Below are 12,064 nucleotides of genomic sequence, written 5' to 3'. Positions count from 1 at the left end.
CATTTAATCCGGGCCTGGAGATTTATCTACTTTTAAGCCTGCCAGACCACATAGAACCTCCTCCCTTTCTATGCTAATTTCTTTAATTATATCACAGCCCTTCTGCCTGATTTCCATACCCACGTCGTCCCTTTCACTTGTGAACACCGACACAAATTATTCATTTAGAACCCTACTTAGGTCTTCCGGCTCCACACACAAATGACCACCATGGTCCTTAATGGGCCCTACACTTTCCCTAGTTATCCTCTTATTCTTAGTGTGCTTGTAAAATAACTTTGGATTTTCCTTTATTTTACCTGCCAATGTTTTTCATGCCCCCTTTTTGCTATCCTAATTTCCTTTTTAAGTTCCCCCCTACACATTCCATACTCCTCTAGGGCTTCCGCTGTTTTAAGCCCTTGGTATCTGCCATAAGCCTCCCTTTTCCTCTTTATCCAATCCTGTATATCCCTTGACATCCAGGGTTTCCTGGATTTATTGGTCCTACCCTTTGTCTTTACTGGAATATGTTGGCCCTGTGGTCTCCCTATTTCCTTCTTGAATGAGTCCCACTGCTCTGACGGAGATTTACCTAAAAGTAGCTGCTCCCAGTCCACTCTGGCCAAATCATATCTGATCTTATTAAAATCAGCCTTCCCCCAATTTAAAACTCTGATTTCTGGCCCATCCTTGTCCTTTTCCATAACAACCTTGAATCTAATGGAGTTATGATCACTATCTGCAAAATGCTCCCCCACTGATACCTCTACCACTTGCCCGGCTTCATTCCCTAAAATGAAGTCCAGGACCGCCCCCTCTCTTGTAGGACCTTCTATGTACTGGCTTAAAAAGCTCTCCTGGATGCATTTTAAGAATTCCGCTCCCTCTAAACCTATCACACAATGGCTAACCCAGTTAATGTTGGGGAAGTTGAAATCCACCACTATTACTACCCTATTATTTTTACACTTCTCTGAAATTTGCCTACATATCTGCTCTTCTATTTCTCTTTGACAGTTTGGGGGCCTATAGTACAATCTCAGCAATGTGATTGCTCCTTTTTTGTTTTTCAGTTCTACCCAAATGGCTTCATTTGAGGAGCCTTCTAAGATGTCATCCCTTCTTACTGCTGTAATTGATTCCTTGATCAATATTTCAATACCCCCTCCTCTTTTACCTCCTTCCCTGTCTCACCTGAAGACCCTTTTTCTTGGAATATTGAGCCTGTCCCTCTCTCAACTACGTCTCTGTGACAGCAATGACATCATACTTCCATGTGTTAATTTGTGCCCTCAACTCAACGGCCTTATTCGTCAGACTCCTTGCATTAAAATAAATACCATCCAACCTTGCCAAATTCCCTTGTGCCTTAACTGGCCTATAATTTCTATGCCTTCCAGACTCACTTGCTCTCTCTTCTAATTTTGGCTGTGCATCTCCCCCTGCTGAACCTCCTTTCAGGATCCCAACCCCCTATCAAGTTAGTTTAAACCCTTCCCAACAGCACTAGCAAACCTCCCCGCAAGGATGTTGGGCCCATTCCGGTTCAGGTGCAACCTGTACATCTTGTACAGGTCCCACCACCCCCAGAGACGGTCCCAATATCCCAGAAATTTAAAGCCCTCCCTCCTGCACCATCTCTCCAGCCACGCATTCATCTGGGCTAACCTCCTATTTCTATACTCACTAGCGCGTGGCACCGGAAGTAATCCAGAGATTACGACCTTTGAGAATTCAGTAATACCATCTCTAATAACATAAATATATACTCATTGCACACAGCCAGAATTTGATTTTTAAATAAATAGAAAGTATGTAAATTAGGCTTAAATAACTTTTAGCATTGTAGCGATCACAGTGAATATGCCTTCACTGTTGTTCAAAGGTTGATCTTGACAGAGTTGTTAGTATGTTTTCTAAATTTTTGAAAACAGTTCAATCTTCATAAGCAAGTCAACCGGCTGTCATCCAAATAGGAGGAAAATCGACAAAAAATGGGGAAAATTCCAAGTACTCCCATTTTCCGACAGGGGTGCCATGATTCATGATTAGCCCATGCGCAGCCTTGCTGACCAGGCAGCACAAACTTTTGTGTTGCCTCCTCATTTCAATGATTTCAGTGTGCAGCCCAGTGACGAATGTGTTTCCATATGGCTACATGCTCAACAGGGGTACCATTAGTGTGCGAGCCTGCATGACTGACATGGCAGTCATTATATAGAAGCTACTGCTGGCTGCCTGCAGAGGAAATGGCTACAAGGAAAAGCACACCAATGGAACAGCAGGCAAGAGAGAGTTTTCTGACATGGCACTAAAGGCATTCGTGGAGGAGGTTGAAAGGAAGACAGAGACAAGGTTTCTATAGGGGCCTAAGAGGCCCTGAGAAGAGAATGCCAGCAGGTAGCCATGGAGATCAATTCCCAGAGTCTGGCCTGGAGGACCTGATAGCAATGCCCTAAGAAGTTTAGTGACCTCACGCAGGTGGTCAAACTCAGTGTATGCATTTTGACATGATATCTACCTACTGCACCACCAATCTCTCATGCTGTTCAATGCACCACACCCTCATCACTCACTCATCAGGAATTAGGCCAAATATTTAGACACTCCACCTTTCCTTCACACTTCTTCCAATGTTTGCAGTCTCATACCTACCTCTTGCAGCTTTCACATAGCTCCAGGCACAACACCCAAAAATGGCGCAATATAATTGCTGGCATTGTTCCCTCTCTGGTGATGTCAGCCATGACTCACTAGGTAGGACTTGAGCATAAAAATCAAGCTGGCACTCCAGTGCAGTACTAAGGGAGTGGTGGGCAAAGGTGGGCATCTTTCAGATGAAGCATTAAACTGAGGCCCTGCCTGGCCTCTCAAGTGGACATAAAGGATCCCATGGCATCATTTTGAAGAAGAGCAGGAGAGTCATGATAAACAAAAACAGAAAATGCTGGAAAAACTCTGCAGTTCTGACAGCATCTGTGGAGAGAGAAACAGAATTGACGTTTCAAGTCCATATGACCCTTCTTCAGAGCTCTGAAGATGGGTCATATGAACTCTGTTTTTTCTCTCCACGGATGCTGTCAGACCTGCTGAGTTTTTCCAGCATTTTCTGTTTTTGTTTCAGATTTCCAGCATCCACAATATTTTGCTTTCAACATAGGGGAGTCATCATGGTGTCGATATTTATCTCTCAGCCAGATAAGAGGTGCTTGCTACCTGTGTGGATGAGAAGGACTGCAAGGTGGATGAACGGACTAACCATGGCACCATGGTGAAGGATGCCATTCAAGTGAGGTGGGTGGGTAAAGAGGAATGTGGTAGTGATAGGAGACAGCAAAGTCAGGGGGATAGATACTGTTCTCTGCTGTTGAGAGTGTGAGTCCAGACAGCATTTGATAAGGTACCGCACATAAGGCTACTTAATAAGATAAGAGCCCATGGTGTTGGCATGGATAGAGGATTGCCTAACCAATAGAAGACAGAGAGTTGGGATAAAGAGTGGCATTTTCAGGATGGCAACCTGTAACTAGTGGAGTGCCACAGGGATTAATGCTGGGGCCTCAATTATTTATAATATATATTAATGACTTAGATGAGGGAAGTGAATGTACTATCACCAAGTTTGCAGATTACACAAAAATAATTGGGAATGCAAGAGGTGAGGATGACGCAAAGAGTCTACAGAGGGATATAGCCAGATTAAGTGAGTGGGCAAAAACTTGGCAGATGGAATATAATGTGGGAAAATGTGAGGTTATGCACTTTGGCAGGAAGAATAGAGGAGCTGAATATTATTTAAATGGAGAAAGACTGCAGAAGGCTGCAGTGCAGAGGGATTTGGGAGCCCTTGTGCATGAATCTCAAAAAGCTAACGTACAAGTTTAACAGGTAATAGGGAAGACAAATGGAATGTTGGCCTTTATTTCAAAGGGAATGGAGTGTAAAAATAGGGAAGTCTTGCTATAACTATACAAAGCACTAGTTAGACTACACCTAGAATACTGTGAACAATTTTGGTCCCCTTATCTAAGGAAAGATATACTGGCATTGGAGGCAGTCCAGAGAAGGTTCACTAGGTTGCCCCGGGTATGGAGGGATTTTCTTACGAGGAGAGGTTCAGTATGTTGGGCCTGTACTCATTGGAGTTTAGAAGAATGAGAGGCGACATTATTGAAACATATAAGATTCTTAGGGTACTTGACAGGGTAGATGCTGAGAGGTCATTTCCCCTTGTGGGAGAGTCTAGGACCAGAGGTCATAATCTCAGAATAAGGACTCACCCATTTAAAACAGAGACAAGGAGGAATTTCTTCTCTTAGAGGGAAGTCAATCTGTGGAATTCTTTATTGCAGAGGGCTGTAGAGGCTGGGTCATTAAGTGTACTCAAGGCTGAGGTAGACAGATTTTTAATCACTAAGGGAATCACGGATTATGGGGAAAAGGCAGGAAAGTGAAGTTGAGGATTATCAGATCAGCCATGATCTCATTGAATGGCAGAGCAGACTCGATGAGCCAAATGGCCTACTTCTGCTCCTATGTCTTATGGTCTTGTGGCTGTGTTGCCTGCCTGGTGCCAGGGTTCAGGATATCTGCTCAGGGCTGTAAAGGAACTTGCAATGGGAGGGGGAGGATCCAGTGGTGGTGGTCCATGTAGGTACCAATGACACAAATAAGACTAGGAAAGAGGTTCTGCATAGAGAGTATGAGGAGCTAGGCACTAAATTAAAAAGCAGAAACTCAAAGGAATTATCTCTAGATTATTACCTGAGCCATTTGGAAATTGGCATGGGGTAAATAAAATGAGAGAGATTAATTTGTGGCTCAAAGTCTGGTGTGGGAGAAGTTGGTCAGTTCATGGGGCACTGGCACCAGTACTTGGGAAAGTGGGGGCTGAATCATTGGGATGGTCTACACTTGAACTGTGCTGGGACCAGTGTTCTAGCAAGCCACATAACTAGTGGTTTTAAACTAAATAGTAGGGGCAAGCAATCAAATTTGGTAAGTCAAAGAGTAGAGACAAAGCAAGAGAGAAAGGTATTAATAGAGGAAATGATAAACAGACTGTGACAGGAAGGGACAGAGAGTACAAATCTAAGAGCGAATCAGTAGGTAAAGCGAGACCCAGGTTACAAAAATAATAAAAGGACAAAACTAAAGGCTGTGTATCTGAATGCACATAGCTTTCAAAACAAAACAGATGAACTGATAGTGCAAATAGCAATAAATATGATCTGATAGCCATTACAGAGACATGGCTGCAGGATGACATAGATTGGGACCTGAATATTGAAGGGTACATGAAAATTAGGAAGGACAGGAAGCTAGAAAATGGTGGAGGGCTGGCTGTTTTAATTAGTGATGGTATTAACACAATAGGAGGGATGATGTCAGTTCAGGAAATCAGGATGGAGAAGTGATTTGGGTAGAGATGAAAACTGATAAAGGCAAGAAGTCACTTGTGGGAGTGGTGTACAAGCCCCCTAACAGTAACCACATGGTAGGACGAGATATAAAGAAAGAAACAATGGGAGCTTGTCAGAAAGTTACAGCGATAATCATGGGGGAATTTAATTTACATATAGACTGGAAAAATTAGATGGGTAAAGGTAGCCTAGATGAGGAATTCGGGATAGTTTCTTAGAACGCCACATTCTGGTGCCAACCAGAGAGCAAACTATACTAGACCTGGCGTTGTGCAATGAAGCAGGATTAATTAATGACTTGATGGTGAAGGCACTCCTCGGTAGCAGTGATCATAATATGATTGAATTTTACATTCAGTTTGAGGGTGAGAAGAGTGGGTCTAAGACTATTATTTTAAACTTAAATAAGGGCAATTATGAGGGCATGAAAGTAGAGCTAGCAAAGTGAGCTGGCAAATTAGGTTAAGGGAAAAGTCATTAGAGATGCAGTGGTAGACATTTAAGGGGATATTTCAGAATAGATACATTCCAATGAGAAACCCACCATCCGTGGGTTTACTTAACAAAGTTAAAGATAGTATCAAACTTAAAGAAAAAGCATATAATTGTGCAAAGATGGGTGGCAGGTCAGAAGATTGGATAGAATATAAAAAAAAGCAAAGAATGACTAAAAGATTAATAAGGATGGAAAAATTAGAGCCCAAGAGAAAACTAGCCAGAAATATAAAGACATAGTAAGAGTTTCAATAGATATTTTAAAAAATAGTTAACAAAGTGAGCGTTGGTCCTATAGAAAGTGAGCCTGGGCAATTAATAATGGAAAATAAGGAGATGGCAGATGAATTGAACAGGTATTTTGCATCAGTCTTCACTATCGATAATGTAAGTAACATCCCTGAAATAGTTGTAAATCAGGAAATGAAATGGAGGGAGGAACTCGAGAAAATTACAATCATCAGGAAAGTGGTACTGAGCAAATTGTTGAAGCTGTGGGCTGGTAAGTCCCGGGTCCTAATTGATTTCATCCTAGTGTATTAAAAGTGGCTAGTGAGATAGTTAATACGTTGGTTTTAATTTTCCAAAAATTCTCTAGATTGGAAAATAGTGAATGTAACTCCTTTATTCAAAAAGGGAGGGAGACAGAAAGCAGGAAACTAGAGGCCAGTTAGCTTAACATATGTCATGGGAAAAATGTTAGAAGCTATTAGAGATGTTACAGCACGGCAGTTAGAAAAATTCAAGACAATCAGGCAGAGTCAACATGGTTTTGTGAGTGGGAAATCATGTTTAACCAATTTACTGGAGTTCTTTGAAGAAGTAACATGTGCTGTGGATAAAGGGAAACTGGTGGGTGTACTGTACTTAGATTTCCAGAAGGCATTTGATAAGGTGCCGCATCATTGTGGAAAATAAAAGCTCATGGTGTAGGGGGCAACATATTGGTATGGACAGAAAATTGGCTAGCTAACAGGAAACAGAAATTAGGCATAAATGGGTCATTTTCTGGTTGGCAAGATGTAACTGATCCCTGTGCCACAGAGATCAGTGCTGAGGCCTCAACTTTTTATATAAATGACTTGAATGAAGGGGCCAAAGATATGGTTGCTAAATTTGCTTATGACACAAAGGTAGGTAGGAAAGTAAGTTGCAAAGAGGACATAAGGAGGCTACAAAGGGCTTTAGATGGATTAAGTGAGTGGGCAAAGATCTGGCAAATGGAGTAAAATGTGGGAAAATGTCTATTTTGGCAGGAAGAATACAAAAAGCGTATTATCTAAACGGTGAGAGATTGCAGAGCTCTGAAATGCAGAGGGATCTGGGTGTCCATGTGCGTGAATCACAGAAGATTAGTATGTAGATACAGCAAGAAATTAGGAAAGCTAATAGAATGTTATTGTTTATTGCAAGGAGAATTGAATATAAAAGTAGGGAGATTATGCTTCAGTTGTACAGGGCATTGGTGAGACCACATCTGGAGTACTATGTACACCACTGGTCTCCTTATTTAAGGAAGGATGTAAATGCATGGGAAGCAGTTCAGAGAAGGTTTATTAAACTAATACCTTGAATGGGCAGGTTGTCTTAAGTTTAGAAGAGTAAGAGGTGACTTGATTGAAACTTATTAGATCCTGAGGGGTCTTGAAAGGGTGGATGTGGAAAGGATGCTTCCTCTTGTGGGAGAATCTAGAACTAGAGGTCAATGTGTAAAAATAAGGGATCGTCCATTTAAAACAGAGATGAGAATTTTTTTCTGAGAGGGTTATGAGTCTTTTGAACGCTTCCTCAAAAGGCAGTGGAAGCAGAGGTAGATAGATTCTTGATAAGTAAGACGGTGATAGGTTATCAGGGGTAGGCAGGAATATGGAGTTGAGGTTACAATCAGATCAGCCATGATCTTACTGAATGGTAGAGCAGGCTTGAGGAGCCAAGTGGTCTACTCCTGCTCCTAATTTGTATGTTCATATTGACATGAGAAAACAGATTATCCAGTCATTATCATGTTGCTGTATGAGAGAGTTTGCTGTGCATATGTTGGCACAATTCAAAACTAATTAATCAGCTTTAAAGCTCTTTGGGGTGACCTATGGTTGTGAAAGGCACTATATAAGTGCATTTTTTTCTTCTCTTGCAGGACAAGGTGGCCCAGAACAGGAAAGTGTAGAACCGGAGAGGGCATTATCTGAGCCTCATGGAGGAGACAGTACTCCACATCTTGGGAATGGCACTGACAGAACCCATTGCATCCTACACCTGCCAAAAACAAACAGAATGATAGTATGTTCCTGGCTTATGCCCCTTCTCAAATCCCACTTCACCCTTATCCTGCTATATGTCATGAAGCAAAAGCTGCAGATGATGTGATCATGGACACCCTGCTTTCCATCCCACCTCTCTTCCCTCACACCAACATATTTCTGCTTTCAGACACTCAAGAACTACCACCTGTGCCCTTGCTGTTGCTTCTCAGCCAGCTCATACTACGGCCATCCATGCTGAGGTGGTGCAGTCCAAATCTATGCGGGGCCATCTGTAGTCTCCTGTAGTGACAATCAGCTGTCTTCCACCAGCCATGCTGCAGCCACAGAGATATCTCTGCTTGGGAACAGTAGGCCAGGCAAAAGAACCTGCAAGACAGGCACTAATGGGATACACAAACAAGGGTGAATAGTTCAGTTTTTTTGAATCATTGGGTGTGTTTTTGCATAATGTTATATAGGTTATTTGTTGCTAGCTTTTATTTCCGAACTTTGCCCTATTGGTACGTAGTAGATAGATTGAAAGATGGAAATTGTGTAGCAATGGTGATGATGGGATATCACCTTAGGGGAGCTAGAGTCTCAGTAGCCGCTTAAGGAGAACCTGTGAAAGGGTCCTGGATGCCTCCTCCTTCTCACCCCCAGGATGGCCTCTAAATGCCTGGCAGCAAGAACTGTGGAGAGCACAGTAGACCACCACAAACCTAAACAGCTGCTCTGGTAAGGATGGGAGGGCTACCCACAGACTTTCTAGGTGGTGGAACCACGCTTTCAGGACATCGATGATCTGCTCCACAATGTTCCTTTTGGCTGCACGGTTCTTATTATAGGTGTTTAGGTGCCAGAGGGTAGTCGTGGCCAGATGATTAGTCAGCCAACCTCTCGTTCATCGTGTTAAACCAAAGACTGGCAGAGGAAAAGTGGCTGACTGTCTTGGAATGAAGGCACTGTAGCTGCAGCCAGGATCATGGGCATTCACCAACATGATGTTGTGCGTATGATCACACACCAACACACGTTAATAGTTATAGACCTTGCAATTCCTGTACGTTACAGTGTGTGTGTGTGTGAGGGCGGGGTGGTGCGGTTGGGAATTGCTACTTTGCCAAAGCCACAAACCCACTTTCTGCTTCATCCTTGTAAGAGACTATGATGTCCTTTCTCCTGGCTTATAGCCCCAGTCACCTCCCTAACGCAGTGATAGTTGGCAAACTAGGAAATTTTGGCTATGGCACGTGCTGCCACCTGGAAGGATCTGCTGTGACGTTGATGGCAGCTAGCAGCATCAGCCTTGCCCTGTAGGTCCTGATGAAGGTGGAGCAGTTCAATGACCACCAATCATATGTGCCTCAAACATCATTCTTGGCTAAGGTGGAGGTAGAAGTGCTCCTTGAAAATCCTTGGTGGGCAAAGCCTGCTGTTGAGAGCCGCCCTCCTCCTCATTCTGTGCACAGCTTGCTCTCTCTGCAGCATGTATTCCATGTACCTATTGTGTTGCAAATCAAGTGGGACTACAACTATAGCCACCATAATGTTACCAGGCTTCTGTTGACAAACCTTACAACTCCTCACTCAGAAACAGAAAGTGCTGGAAAAACTCAGCACGTCTAACAGTGTCTGTGGAGGGAAAAAAAGGTTTAACGTTTCGAGTCCTTATGACTTCTTTAGAGCTCTGAAGAAGCCATAAGGATTCAAAACGTTAACTCTGTTTTTTTTCTCCCCACGGATGCTGTTAGATCTGCTGAGTTTTTCTAGCATTTTCTGATTTTGCTTCAGATTTCCAGCATCCGCAGTATTTTGCTTTTATCTTACAACTCATCTCCTTGACAGAATGCCACAACACTGCGTTCAAAATCTACCAAGTCACAATAACTCCTTCAAAAGCATACCACAGTACCTCTATACACTTTGCAAGAGCAAATGAGAGTCAAAGGCACTTCACCTGCAAGTTGGATGGCATGCTTAAAATAACCAAATTGGCAGGGTTAGTCACTTGCGCATTCAGCTGCGTGTAAATAGGAAAGGGTGTTAACTTGACTTGTGCAGTATGAATTTGCAAAACATGTGGCAAATCAACATTAGAGGTCATTTGGTGTCACAGTCCTCCGACTCTATGCTTTTGGCGCATGCACAGCCTGTCCACGCGAGTGCCCCGTCAGTCAGGGTGTGTTGTGCAGGCCACACCCTAATCCGCTGATAGCAGCTTGGGGCTTATTTAGTGCCAGTGGTGTTATGGAACTCTATTTCATGGCCATGGTCTGATAAAAATTTAATATACCAAAAATCATACAAACATGGTCTGCCCCAACTCCATTGTCTTTTTTCTAGGAAACAACATAATTTTTGAAAGGATGTGGCAAGTTGATGAAATAAGACCATTGAAACAAATTAGGACGTTCAACTGACAAGAGTGCTGAGAAACAAATAGCGCATACATTTTCTATGTGGGTGTTGAATTGTATTTAAGTAATGTTAAAGGCTACATATAGCATGCAGTATAATCCAACATTTTTCTTTCAACTGTTAAATGCAAATGATTTATACCAATGTAGTACAGAAAAGAAATGGAAAGTTCCTGCACTGAATGGCATCCAAAATGTTGAGTGGCTAAATAAAAATTGAGACAATCTGTGAAGATCTTAAATTGTTCCATGGTCTACTTTGTATTTATTATCCAAAAACATCTTCAAGTTTGCGCAAGATGTACACAACATGCAAAGTGCATGACCAGCAGAACACAAGAAATGTATTCAATAGCCAAATAGGGCCATTTATAAAAAAAATTACATTGATTTGTCTTTGATGGAGGGGTTCATTCATGTGGATAAACTTTCCCTTAGATGGGATTGTTTGTCTTGTTCCCAGCCCATACCAAGTCTTCAGCTGACAGATCCATGGAATTTATCTTGCATACTTGACACTGTTATACTTGCAAAGGTGAAGGATTAGAGAAAAAACTGAGGACCCCTTTAGGACATCTTCAGAGCATGAAAGGTGCTGCATATGACAACAATCAAATGTTTCTTTCAAGAAAAAGGTGCTCAGAATCAGTTTAGAAGTTTAAATTCAGGACTGCATAGAAATACTGAAGTAAGACAGTTCTATCTGCCTCAGTGTAACCTTTCCTGTTTACTTAGCAGCCTTTCTGTATTTTAATCAATCACTGCTTTGGAATTTGGGGAAATAACATTTGAAAAATACAGAAATCAATAATGATTTGTGCAAGATTTTTTCTATACTGCATAGACTTCCAAAAGTTCAGGAGAGCTTTTGGGTGGGTTACTAAAAGGATGCTAAATCAATAACAAAATAGGTTGCTAAAAATCTTCCTGTTGTGCAGCAAAAAACTTGTGCTGCTAATAGATGAGAAAGAACAACCACTCCAGTAATTCACCTGGGCACAATTTTACGGTCCCCCATCGGTGGGTTTGCAGCGCTGTTTCCCTCCACCCCAGCCTCTCCATCAAGATCCCCCAGCCCTCTCTCCGGGCCTCACCTCCCCATCCACCATGAGGCCACCTGCACTTACCCGATCCTGGGCTCTGGGGGCAGAATTTTATGGCCCCGTTTCAGCGGGGACAGGGCCGTAAAATGCGGCGTACCATTATAAACCCCATTGACTTCAGCGGGAACGTAAAATCCCGCTGCCGTAGAATTCTGCCCTGGGACTTTAAAAGGTGGCCATTGCTGCTACTGGCACCACAGAGGTGCTGGCCAATCAGGTTGATCAGCAGCTCCCTGCGGTGCGAGTTTCTCCTGAGTAAGGGGTGCAAGTTCTGTCACCAGCCAATTAATGCTCCTTCGAGAAGGCAGACAGTATTGGCATGGATACGTTTCCTGCTGACTCTTCAGGTGGAGCCATCCAAACAATTCTGCCCCAAGACCTAGGTGTAAACCTTTCAA

This window comes from Cetorhinus maximus, chromosome 19 (genome assembly GCF_964194155.1).
Source record: "Cetorhinus maximus chromosome 19, sCetMax3.hap1.1, whole genome shotgun sequence".
Classification (NCBI taxonomy): domain Eukaryota; kingdom Metazoa; phylum Chordata; class Chondrichthyes; order Lamniformes; family Cetorhinidae; genus Cetorhinus; species Cetorhinus maximus.
The sequence above is the reverse complement of the archived record's forward strand: the minus strand, read 5'-3'. Positions refer to the sequence as shown.